The sequence below is a fragment of the Phasianus colchicus genome, chromosome 4, assembly GCF_987193195.1.
Source record: "Phasianus colchicus chromosome 4, bPhaCol1.hap1.1, whole genome shotgun sequence".
Taxonomy (NCBI): domain Eukaryota; kingdom Metazoa; phylum Chordata; class Aves; order Galliformes; family Phasianidae; genus Phasianus; species Phasianus colchicus.
Window position 1 is genome coordinate 25422828 of NC_143439.1, and position 14120 is coordinate 25436947.

Genomic DNA, 14120 nt, shown 5'->3' on the forward strand with positions numbered 1-14120 from the left:
AAAAAAATGTTTAATACTTCCTTGTGGTGGGACAAGTTCCAGCTGGCTGATGGAATGACTCAAAGATGAATGTGCATCTCAACAAGATTCGGAGGAAAAGGTGCAGCTCAGAAGGAACAAAATCAATATAGGCCAGTAAAATCTACCTTTTATGGCAAGACAACAGTTGTTCTTAATGTGGTTGTCACGGAAAAGGATCTGAAGCATCAAAGTCAATTGTGCACGCAATTTCAAAATTACATATGTGATAGCAAGAAACTTCTCATAAATCATTCTAATCTCTGGCATCAGGTCTTTAAGATAAAGGATTGCAACAGTATTAGCAAAAGATTCAAAATTTTCCACTGCAACCTGCATATTTTACAATTAACAACTTTTCTTGTAGCAGTGGCTTTAATGTAGCCATACAGTGGCATAATTCACAGGTGGAATTAATTACCATGTATTATTATTATTTAATGATTTTACAATTAATCCCTAAATCAATTAATTCCTGATCAATGCACTAAAAGCTGGAAAAATAATGCAGCATTGAAATGTGAATGATGAGCCATTCATCGGTATTTTATCTTATTTTCATCCTAGCTTTCACTCAATTATTTTCAGAGTGCTTTCAGTAATCGTGATTGTGAATAGCAAAACACTGTCTGGGACAGAGAGGAGGAATGCCCTGTGAAGTTCACAGACAAAATGGTCCAAGGGCCAATAAAATGAAAGGAATTCTTGACACTACTTATGATTCTACATGTTTCATTGTAGATACTTGAGTCAAGGTTAAATAAATTGGCAACCATAACATGCTATTGCAGTACTTTGCCTTGGCATAATTAGTCAGGTGGGAAGGTAGTAGGAAGGGAATGGGATATACATCTGTTTGCATAATGCTAATTCCTCTACTTAATGAGGTCCTGTGAGTACTGTGAAACTGAACACAGGTCTGAAAATTAACTTCTGAGACATTAGGCTTAGTCCACAGCAATTTCAGGCAATCACACTGTGGAAAGTGATCCACAGTTTGATGACTGTAAGTTCTGCAGTGAAATTATCTATCCTTTCTTCTATCACTGCTCTGAGAAGGCTAGTATCTCCTCTTAGAGATGCACTAAGGTGTATTCTTAGAGATCTTCTTAGCGATGTATTTGAAAATAAGAAACTTTTTTTCTAGTTCCCAACCCTGATTTACTCTTGGTAAGTTTAAATTCACATAAAGTTTTCTGGTTGATTGGTTTGTTTTTGTTCTTTCCTAACAAATTTATTCTTTTACTTTGTGTTTACCTCAGGAAATGCATTTACAAAGTGAACTGAGCTCTCTCAGTCTCTTGAGTAGCTTTTCTCACCTTTTTTTTTTTTTTTTTTCCCCAGTTTGAATTTATCTTTCTCAAAACTAAATGATGAGAATACAATAGTTTTCCGAATAAGGTCAGTTCAGGACTTTATACCATAGTACTAATATTTTTCCTTAAGAAAGAAAAAAGGAATATTTCCCAATATATGGGAAAAACAATAACAACAACACAAGAGAATATGTTCTGGACAAATATAGATACATTATGGAATGAAATAAAAGAACATAAACAGAAATATCTCTGTTCTTAGGCTTTGGATCATATTGTTAGATTTCATTGTAGGTGCCATGCTTGTCTTGGTCCTTCACCTTTGTTCTTCAGAGCTCATGAAATCTACCAGATTCAATGGCTTTTAAATGTACTGTATGAAGGTCCAGGTCTACTTATATAGATTTCTAGATATTCTGTTTAATGTCAGTTTTAGTGTCAGTATAACTCCTCTAACAAGTTTCTGAATGTAAGCTTTTCTAAAGCAAGACAGCCAAAACTCCTTCGCCTGTTCCTGATCTGCCTGCACTTGTATCAGGAAGAACATGCTTAACATAGAACTGGGAGACACTCTTACATTGCTTTAAATGCTGATGTTCTAGTCTACTAAAAACAGCTCAAATGTGAGAACATATATCGATGTTGCTACAGTTTAATGAGATTGTCAGCAGAGGAAAATGGAGTAGGCATGCAAAAAAGAAGGCTACAGCTTCTTTCAGGGCCTTTTCCAAATTAAAGTGAAGGCAGGTCGGCTACATAACAACTTTCTCTGCCTTTAGCATTCCAATTACTTTAAGATTCATTAATTAATCTTATTTGTCATATTTCAAATTATTTAGAACTCTGAGTAGGCAAGGAGTAAAATGGCAGGCCTCTCAACAACTGCCACAAATGGCATGTCTCTGTAGATGTTTTTCAGGACTGTAACTCCACCAGTTTTAATGCCCCTGATGCAGCCTCATCTCAGGGCTCCATCCACACTCAGCATCAGAAGGGATATAAGATTGCTATCATTTTTTCTCGTATTTCTGTCTCTTACTACTAAATTTGTAAGCCAACTCAGATTGTTGATGCCTTTCTTACTGACCCACCTAGTTTAGCAATGATGCTTTTACATTTGTGAAGCTCAGTAAGATGTTTCTTTGTAGCATACATCTCTGGAAAAATCCAGAAGTGTCTTGAAATTTACAAAATCTCATTCAAGATTTGGATTCTAGGGAGCTGGTTCAGCTGCTTTGTAGATGCACTGGTATTGTATTTGTGTAAGAAGGGTTTGGAGGAAGGCCTTGCTTTCCGGATATCAGAATACAAGCACTCTATCTATGGCCAGACATAAAATGGTCTGAAATGTGTTGACTAAAATAGTGGCTGTGTGTGTACCTCTGCCTTACAACAGCTTGACAGTGGGAAGTTTATTTCAGTATCTGACCCCAGGATATCTTTTATAAGCTGAACTTCTGACTTTCTGTTCAGCTTCTGCTTGTCTGTAGTAAATTATGTTATGAGGGGAGGGGGCTAAGGAAAGCCTCAAGAGAGGCAGTTCTGCACAGTCTTTTTTTTGGCTTAATTGATACATTTAATGCAACTATTTGGTAGTCTTTCTAATTAGGCTTTTCTTAGCCTCATCATTCTTTGGAGAGATGAGGGAAAAGGTGCACTTATTTCTGAATGGGATATAATTTCATAACTTAATGAACTCTTAAGACCTTAAACTTTCAGGTAATGTTACAACAGTGTAAGGGACATTTTGCACAAGGAGCACTTGATTTTACAAAATGGGAAAAAGTGAGATTTGCTTTGTTTCACATCTGTTACAGAACAATTGTGATCTTCTGAGGCTCATTTCTCTAACACCACCATGGAGGTGGTGTTAAAATATTAGGTTTTTAGGTTTTTAGAATATTAAGCATTAGATTGCAAATATTTAATGCCTTAAATTCGTTAAGCGTGCATTTTAAAACAATCTTTTGCAAAAATGTAGTTTTGAAGTTCAGTTCAGTGCTTAAGTGATTATTTATATGCATTTGCAGGACTCTATCTACTGACAAGAAACAGTTATCTGCTTATTGTTTAAAACTCTATGAAGACATCTACTGATTTTCATGATTATCCTCCTGATCTGATCAGTGATACTAATAGCTTTGCAATGCTGTGTCCAAGCATCCATGTCCAATAAGTAATCTTTGGCTCAGTCAGATGAATGCTTGATGACAGAGATAAAACTTTTGTATCTGTCCATTTAGCACATTGCTATTGTGTCTTGCAATAAAGACCTATATGTTTCTGAAGCTGAATTTAGGTTTTTATTTTTTAAAGACAATTTATTAAGTGCCAGATGGGAGACGTTTTTTTTTCAGTAGTGGCCTTCTATCAGAACCACAAAATAGCTCTTATTCAATGCACCTTGTTCCCATCCTTCAAGATGTGATTTCATATGTATTCATTCAGGTAGGAGTCATGGGTTATAATTTAAGTCATTAACCAGTGAATTAATTAAATAGCAAGTTTTCTTTCTTACTTTTTTAGAAGGCATGTACTTAAGTGTTAACTGATGTTTATAGCTTGTATATGCTGGTAAAGAAAGTGTAGAGAAGAGATGCTTGTTTCCCTGCAAATGCACTGTAACCAAGGGCTTTTGCCTCAAACGTCTCATCTCATTTCCAAACTATTTACTATTAAGGTAAATAGATTAAAGAATAATGTACAGTTAGAGGAGAAATTTTAAAATGTCTGTTGTCACTAATCAGTGTTTCCTCTTCCTCTCATCCATTACAGCAGTTGTTCTCCTGGATGACCCATTATAGAAAATCAGAATTCTGCATTCCCAGAAACTTCAGAAGAGTTCAGTGTGACCCCCAGACATTCTGCCATTGTGACTGTGCTGCTTTGTATGGTAGTCAAAGTATAAGCGAAGTAGAGATGTTACAGACATCTTGTGCTATGTCATTAGACTAAGTTTCTTTTCTGTTTTATTAAATATTACACGTCCTAAACCAGAAATGTATACTTGCATTTTGGATGCACCTTCTTAGATACGCTTGTATGCATGCTTAAATACTGTGTGGCATTAAGTGCTGTCTGAAACATGGTTTAAAAACAAATGTTTAATTCTGAGTTGATGATTAATCACATCCATTACATATTTTTCAGACAATTTTCTACCAATTTTCTACCAATCCAGAATGTACCCTCAGCAAATTTGCTGATCTGCTGGAGAGGAGCTCTGTGGAGAAAAACCTGGATGTCCTGATGGACAACAAGTTGGCTATGGGCCAGCTATGTCATTGTGGCCTAGAAAGCCAATGGGGTTCATTATAAAGAGTATCACCAGCAGGTTGAAGGAAGTGATCATCTCCCTCTACACTGTCCTGGTGAGGTCGCATCTGGAGTACCATGACCAATTCTCGGTTCCTCTGTTTAAAAAGACTTCTAGTGAGAGTACAGAGGAAGGCCACAAAGATGAGAGGCCTAGAGCATATCCCTTGTGAGACCTGGGACTTCTCAGCCTGGAGAAGAGAATGCTGGGGGATGTTACCTGTGCTTATAAGTATCTACTAGGCAGGTGTCAAGTGGGTGGGGTCAAGATCTTTTTCATGGTGTCCAGTGGCAGGGCACTGGGCACAAACTGGAACATAGGAAGTTCCATATGAACATGAGGAGGAAAATCATCTTTACTGTGAGAGTAAACAAAACACTGGAACAGGCTGCCCGTATACATTGTGTATTCTCCTCTGGAGATATTCAAAATCCACCTGCATGCTTTTCTCTATAACCTACTCCAGGGAACCTACTTTAGCAAAAGATTGGACTACATGGTCTCCAGTGGTCCCTTCCAACCCCTACAGTTCTGTGATTCTATGAAATAGACATGTAGTTCTCCTGGGCTTGGAACAGATAAGATCTTGGAACAGATGGATCAAGTTCAGATCTGTCATTAATTGGTCTATATGCAAAACTGATGTTAAGAGTGATTCATACTGTCAGTCTGGAGAGGTGACTATACAGAGCACAAGCTGCCTGGGAACTGTTCTTTGGAATAAGCCGGATGAAAAACTGTAATAGCAATGTCAGTAACCCTGCACTACAAATGTAGCATGTCAGTTCACCAATTAGAATAACTAAGAATATGAAGCCTATTACCAAGGGAACTGGGAGGTAGTAATGGCAAAAGTAAATTAAGCTGCTGTGCATTTCCTGGGCCTCAGTAGAGTTGGAATACAGTCTTCATGAATATAAATTGAAACCATTTCTGTCAGCAGTTCTTTTCTTGTCTCAATCTCTATGGCACTGATTCCTGCCCCTTTTAAGGAAGTGGCTGAAATACTAAAATCAGCAAAGGAGCTGGATTTTATTCCTTGAAAGAAAACCTGCAAATCCTTTGGATATAGCAATACTCTCTAATGTGTATAAGATATAGATAGAGATTTTCAGAATCTATTCTATAGTAAAACTAATTGTTTTATTCTTTTCAAGCTCTGAAGTGGGAGTAAAATGATTCCTTTCTCTTGTCTGCTTTGTGACATAGTTGAATGGCTGGATATAAGATCAGTCCAGTTTGCTGACGACCCAAGTAATGGATGTAAAGAAGAAATCACGTTTGTGAGATATTTGTAATGTACAGGTTTTTAAACTAAACTTGACAAGCTGAAAATACTACTACTATTTCTTGAATGTCAAGATCCTTCTGCTAAAGAAAGATCTACAATAATTTTGTTGTACTAAAATCTTTTAGTAGCATTATACATTTTTACAAAAGCTATTAAGAACTCCTTGTTGGAAAATAAATTAATAAAATTCATTTAAGGAAAAGATGACTGCTACCTCAGCTTAATCTGAGCAGAATTAAGTAGAAATAGTAACAGATGAATTTTCAGGAGCATTGCTTGAAGAACTAGAGAAAATCAGAATTAAGTGCTGTGTTCATGAAGAAGTGGCAATATATCTATTATATATATCCCAAACTACTTCTGCTAACTTCTTAAAAACAGCTCAATCTTATACTTCCTCAGGCACAGTAAATTATTTACTTGTTTTACAATCTAATTCTGTATCTTACAAGAATCGTCAGTGATTAGAGCAATGTAACTCCAATGTTACTAAAATGCGTGTGGCTCAGACATTGCTTAAAAATCAGATGTAAGCATTTCCCCCATTCTGAATATCTGAATAAATCTATCAACAATACAGACTTCAACTATGATGATTATTTTTCTTTCACTGCTAAAACACCAGGCAAAAATTTTTATGTAGTTTTGTTTCTGGTGCAGAGAGAGGATAAAAACTTCAGAAATACATTTAGACTTACTGTGTCACTTGTGACTTCACTGTTCTGTAGTATAATTATTGTATTTAAAATTGGTGAAAGGTGAGATCAAGCAGTATGCTTTAAAGAGAGTTTCAATTAATATAATCAGCATTCACAGTGCTCTTTCTTAAAGGTAGCACATTTTGGCTTATTCCTGCAGAAAAATGTTTCCTAATTATTATGCATTTCTGTACACCTGCAGGAGCTTGCCTTGAATAAGTGAAAGTATATATTCAAGTATATATACCTCAACAAATATAAGATGGAAAAAGTTTTGAGTTATTAGAGTTGATAACAACGCTACTTTATGGCTATAGGCAGTGGCTAGCCACAAAATCCTTTATGGAAATGGTGCGTACACAAATGACATCTGAAGTTAAATACAGTGCAGACATCTGGCAAAGTCCAGGGAGGGGAAATAAACTCCCCTTGGAAACCTTGAGACATTTGGAGCCTGGCAAAAACTGTTAGTGCTGAGCAATAAACAAATTTATTTAGATTCATGACAGTGAACTGAATTTTTCCAGCAGTAAGAAAGGCGAAAGTCATATTTTTGAAACATTTCTCTGAAAGTAAGTTATTCTCAAGGAGCATTGAGTGAGAGTGCCGTTAGTAAGATGCCTCAGTGTCTCCCAGGTTTTTTCAGCACATAGTTCAAATTTTTATCAAGATTTGACTATTAGAAGTAAATGAATCAAGCTGTGTGAATGCTATTTCAATTTCTTAAAATTAATTATATTATAAACATTATATAATTGAAAATAACACTTATAAAAGAACCATTGCTATATGTTGAAAAGAGGCAAATGGGAGGAATTTCAGCATGGTATGAATACCCTAGAATAAAATATTTAGCTTTTGACAAAATTCTTGCATACTGTGGCTCATGCTAAACGTTTTCAGATATTGATGCTTATTGTCAGTGACTTCTGAAGGATTTGTGTTTATTGATATGTAAGTAAGGCAAGAATCTTAGAATTGTCTTAGAATTGTCTTAAAAGAATATTTTTACACCTTTATTTTATGGCAACTGGTCAAGATTAATTCTAATTTATGAACAGTAGTGACTGAAATACTTTGCATGAGATTACTCATTTTCCAGGCAGTGAAACACACCACAAATTGTCGGTTGTGTGTCAGCTTTATTTGTTTATGGAAAAGCTTGTACAATTTACTTAGTTGATTATCTCTTAGACAGGACCATTCTGACAGACCAATGTTCACTAGACTTCCTTGCCAATTTCAATATATATACATATATTAAAAAAAAAAAAAAAGAGAGAGAGAGAAACTTCAGTTGCCTGGACAGGTTGTGAGATATTCAAGAGAATATGGGCATGGACAACCTGCTCTAGATTTCCCTGCTGGAGCAGGATTTGGACCAGGTGGCCTCCAGATATCCCTGCCAACCTCAACCATTGTGTGATAGCTGAAGCGAATCTAGGTAAAGCCAGAAGTCACCTTTCAAGGCCGCTTATGAAGTAAAGAAATGCAAAATTATTTAGCAGTGAGGGAATCCATAGGATTCATAATCAAGTCTTCAGATATTAAATTATTCATAATATAATTCGGTATTTAGGATTGATAATTCAGTACCTTCAAAAATCTTGCTTCAGGCCTTGCTTGTATAAATTACATTAATGTTCAGTAAGAGCCATGTTAGTGGTGATTGAGATTGCCTTGCAAATTTTAGAGTCCCTCAATCAGTAAAAAGCTGTCAGCTATTTTTTGTATATTAACTGTGTAAATACTGAAGCACTATTCATTTGTTGTACAAATATATATGAAGAGATCTTTGAATTCATTCTCTTCTGACATGCCTCTTCTGCATTTTCTTTCACTTGTATAATAAATAGAATATTAAAAGCTTTTATAATTTTTTTTTTTTTTAGCCAATAGTGGAAGTTGTCAATTTAGCATGATGGTTTTATTTTTCTTTGAAGTGTCAAAATTTCTTTAATTTGGATACTAAGAATATTTTCTTAAAACAGGTGATAGTTGCTCTGGCCTCATCATCCTACCAAACTGTTTGGTCTCTTAGCTGTCTTGAATTGTAGTTAAAAGCAGAATATACTATAGAAGATGTCAGCAAGATCTCTAAAATCATTTTACAAGAATAAGGCTGTAAAGGATTTGATATAAAAAATATATTAAGTGCTGATATTTAACACTAAGCTTAGAGCTACAGTTTTCTACTCTAGCTTACAAATAGTGCCAGCTGGTTTTCCAGATATTTTTAAAAATCTTTATGGAAATTTTTTAAAACTGTGTTCTTGCATGAAACTATCTAGGGCACCAAGTTAATGTGAAATGTGTCCCTTCTTCTGAAAAAGTGAAAAGACCAGGAAAATAACTTTTCTTTATTTTTTTTTTCTCCCTGGAAGTGTTCCTCCAGTGAGAAAAGGAAATCAAATACTGACTATATTTTTTGAGTTTTATATTGATGAGTTTACCTTTTATTTCTGATAAAAATAAAGACAGATGAAATTTGTAGGTATATGTACATATTCTAACTAAAATTTAAAAGAAGGAAATTTGAATCAAATAACTACAGGCTAATTTTCTTCTTAGTTCTGTTGTCTACTGGATGCTATGTATGAGAAATCTAATGGAAAAATTAAGCAGCAATAGAAATTTATTTATGCTCAGAAAACTGATCTTTGTAATGGGTTCCTTTTTGGTATTATCTTTAATCAGATAAGACATGATTACCAAAAATTCTACTGTCTTCACAAAATATCTCTACACAAAGAGGAAACAATGCTGTAATTTCTAATGGCTTACTGCAGTGGAATTGCTAAGTCACATCCTGAATCAATAGTTGAGCACCAGATGAGAAGGCATGGCTAACCCAGGGAGCTCAGCTGTGAGCAATGTACCTGAGTGACCAGAAGGGCTGGATTCAGGATCCACCCCTCCTCATCCTCACTTAAGGGTTAGCAGCTGAGGGAGTAGCTTCTCTTTGGATTAAGATTACACTCTTCTCAACTATCACTGGTAGAAGCTTGATCACTGGTGGAAGGGGTAAGCTAATTTTTCTTTCTTTTTTTTTTTTTTTTTCCAAACCTGCTATTGTTCCATAGGGTTTGTATTCTATTGAATGGCACCGCCATCACCTTCTTTTGCCAGATACGTGTATTCTGTTTTTAATTCATTTTCTGTATTTTTCATGGTTGTGGTAAAGTATATACACCAGAGAGGCTGAGTTTTACCTCTGCATAAGTTGGCAATGGTATCTAGGAGGATTAAAAACAAAGGAAATGATCTACTGTCTGATCCCGGAGCCTCCTTACCCTTGCTTATGGGTTAGCAGCTGAGGGAATATCATCTCCCTGAATAGAGATCCCATTTCTTGTCTTAAGCTGTCACCTGTTGGAAGGGGTAAGCCAATTTTTCCTCTCTGTTATCTGCTTCATAATGCCTGTATCCCATTTGAAGGTGCTGTCATTGCCTTCTTTTGTCATATGCTTCTGATATGTCTGGAGATAATTCTCAGTACAATTGCATTAGCTTCTCAGCTGAGGGAAAATGCAAGCAAGAAGTCAAATGCCTTAGCCATATATATATTTTTTTTTTTCTTTGTTTTTCAGGGTGGTGTAATTTGTTTTTTCTTTTTTTTTTTAGTACAAACTTTCACCCAAGTCTTGGAGAGACTTCTTCAAAGCGTGTAAAAATTTAAATGTACTGACTCTCTGTGCACTCAGGAACTTATGCATGTTAGAGATTGTAAGCATTTATCTGTTGTTATTGCTAATTCTAACAGAGTCCTGACATATGGTGTTGCACTTGAGATTACTGACACCATGTTGCCTAACTGCCAATTTTCTAGTAGTACAGGGGAAACTGCTAATGTGCTAGTGTTAAAGAGATATAAAATTGCTTTAAATGGATGGGTTGTTATCTGATATGATTTTTTCAGTAATGCCTGATCAAGGATGGTGGCTGAACAGCATCTACACTAAAAAGAAAAAGAACCTTTTTAGCAATATGTGTGGATGAAGCCACCACTTCCTACAAGAAGTGGGATCAGACCTGTTAAACAAATGAAACTGGCAGATTACATATTGCAGGTGTTATGACTGTTTCTAGTTGTAGTTGTTACAGAAATAAACCAAATTCTCAGTTGGACGTCTAAAACTTTGTTTTCTTGTGCTCAAAATGGGAGAACTGAACAGCAGTCTTCAGCAGGAACCAAATAATTTCCAGGGCTGTGGAACATAATGAAACTCATTTAATTGGGTTAAAGATTATTGGAAGAGGATCTGCTTGTAATTTTTTTTATTGACTGCAGTGAAGTACTAGACTATTTTATAACGATATCTGGCAAACTGCTGTTTAAAGAATTAGTGGTCACGTGTTGGTCACACAGATACGAATACATTTGTATGGCATTACAGCTTAAGATCACTTGAACGAATTCTCTACCTGGCAATCCATGAACAAATGAATTTGGGATGAATAAAGATGTCTGGCTACTTATGGTGAGAAGTAAGAGTAAAAGAATGGAGATACAATTGCACATGCACACACAGACATATATTTTATACATGTATCTATTTCTTGCTGTTCTGGGCTCCATAACACAAAACTAATGTTGAAGTCCTTTAAAGCATTCAGAAAAAGATAACAAAACTGGTAATAGGGTTGGAGGAGCATCCAGTACAGTCTGGAGAACAGGAGGCCAAGATGTAACCTCGTTGCTTTCTGCAACTCCCTTAGGTGGGAAAGCAGAGGAAGGTGCCAGGCTCTGCTCCTTGGGAACTGATGGCAAGATAGGAATGGCACGAAACTGTTCCATGGGAGAGTCAGACTGGGCATTAGAAAACACTTCTGTATCACGAGGATGCTCAAACACTGAAATCGGCTTTCTAGAGAGGTGGTTGATGCCCCGTGCCTTTCATTGTTCAGGAGGCATTTGGATATTGTCCTCAGTAGCATGCTTTAACTTTTAGCAAGCCCTTTTCTCGCCCTGAAGCATTTAGGCAGTTGTACTAGGTGACTGAAGGTTGCTTACTATGATACTAAAGTATTGGGTTGGTATTGGAGGTTTATCTTTATGGGTACCTATAATATCAAATATCAAGTTGTTCTTAAGCCCTGCTCCTTTTCTTCCTACAAAAGATACTGGGGGGGGGAAGAAAAAAAAAAAAAGGCTTAAAAACAAATAAATGAATGCATAATATTAAAAAGCAACCACAAGATTAAACATAAGAAATAAAAAAGAGAGTGAACAACCAAAGAAACAACTGAACACCAGGCAGTATTAAGGACTGAAATAGTTCTTTAGAAGGTTGTCTAAAGAACAGAACAGCCTCCAGGAGAGAGGTTCACTTTTTTTTTTTTTAAGTTAACAAATACATTATTTAAATTCATCAAGATTTCTATTGCAATGACAACTTTCAAAACATCTTTTACAGCAAAAATGCTGTTTAATAACTCATGAGCTTGATTCCAAGTGCTTAATTATTCGTGTTACAATATTTCTTTATTTTATATATTTCTTTTGTGTATTCCCACTGGAAAATTGCCTTGATTTCAAGTAAGTCTTTATCTAAGATGTGCACAAAAATTTTTCCTTGTAGATTTAAAGAAAAGTTACACTTAAAAATTTTAATGTATTTTCCTTTTCAGATCAGGAAACATGGCTTGTATAAACTGGTAGTAGTAGTAAGATATTATTTGTTTTTTAGCTGTATTGGCTATTGTACATGCAGACAACTTTTGCTTAGTGTTCTCTTGTTACCTGTATGTTTACAAAATGAAAAGAGTCTTCTGAGATGTCAAGTTCTACATCAACATTTCTGCAATAATTGGCCAAACTTTAAAGAAAATATAGTAACTCTAATTTACAGTAGAAATATTGAGTTGATTGCCACAGCTAAAATCCTCACATGTGATTGACTGACATCCTATGGAATTGGATAGAATGATGACTAAGTTTAATAATAATAATACTGTGGAGTTCAGTTCTTAAGTATACCTGCATTTTCTCCATAGGCAGTTGGCATTTGGAAAGGTAGAACTGTTGTAACAGAGTGAGTAATAAAATATATTCTGGGACAGTACATATGTTTCTCTGTGCATTGGATGCTTTTCTGGCTGAGCTACATTGCTGTACAGACACCAAGGATTTGACTGCTCACCTACATCCTAAATTTGTGTCAAATCTAACAGGTTTTCTAAGAGCATGTATTCATCATTATGGCATGCATGCTTAAGGTGTGCAGTACCTTCAATTTTAATAGTTTAAAACTGTTAAAAACTGGATATGCACTGGAATATTCATCAGCAGTTTTTTTTTCTCTTTTGGGCAGTCCTCGTTATTTTCCCCTGCTTTTCCAGTACAAATGTTCGTAAAACTGATGGGCATAAAATGGGCATCCTTGTGAATGCTTTCCAGCTCATGCAAGGTTTTTTTCTTGAATGCAGTGTTAGTGCATAGTGAATTTATAAGAGAGGCCAAAAAGAAATAAATACTCAAGTTTCAGTGTCTTACAGAAACTGTCCAGAATACTGATAGCTTTAGATTTTGATCAATACTCAAAATAAGGACAGTAAATAAAGTCAAGTTTAGAAATGTGATTTTGGAAGAGAGTATTGGCACTTCAAGTTCCTACAGGTTGGTCACTTTGGTTTCAGTTGTGAGGATACTTGGAGGATGAAGGTAGAGCAGAAGTGGGAGGCAGCTGGGAAGGAAGGGCAAAGAGGGGAAAACTTAGTACTCTTTGGCATGTTTGTGTTGATGATGGAGATTGCTTCACTTGTCCTTCCGTAACTGTGGGTCTACCATTAAAGTCAAACTCTAAACAAGAACTTGGCCAAATGTTGTGTCTTCAGACCTAGATGGTCAGAAGTAGTTACAGTAGTTCTTGACCTGAGAAAAATTCAACTGGGAGAAGAGATGAGAATGTGAATTTTCTGTCTTTGTATATTAGCTAATATAGTTTATGAATACTAGAAACCACATGGTGAAATACTTGTGAAAGTTCTTATGTGAGGAATGTTTGAAGTAGGAGAATAACTTGACACTTTCTTCCATTAAATTGTGAAGTTTATATGGAACAATAAGTTGTACTATGCATGTTCCAGATACAAATCACTGCTTGGGTGCAGTTAACTAGTCAGCCACTTGCATTGTGGAAGCGAGTCAGCTACCTTGTGCATGCACATGCATCTAACTCTGAGGAAGAATCTTCCATGGAGTACAAATATACACAGAGTTGAAGAGGACATAAAAGCACTCAATCAATTTTATTGCAAGAGTTAGTGAAGCCTCAGTCCAGTATGAATTACCTTCTTTTTCCTTTACGTTTTTTGATTGTACAGATATTTTGCTACATAAATACGACAAATTGCAGATTTAGCTTTTTCTAGTTATATGGTACAAAGTCTTAGATCTCTGGAATTTGTAATTTTAGACTCAACCCTAATCTTCTGGTCTGAACTTCAATGTGAACATTTTCTGATTGCCTCTTATTAAG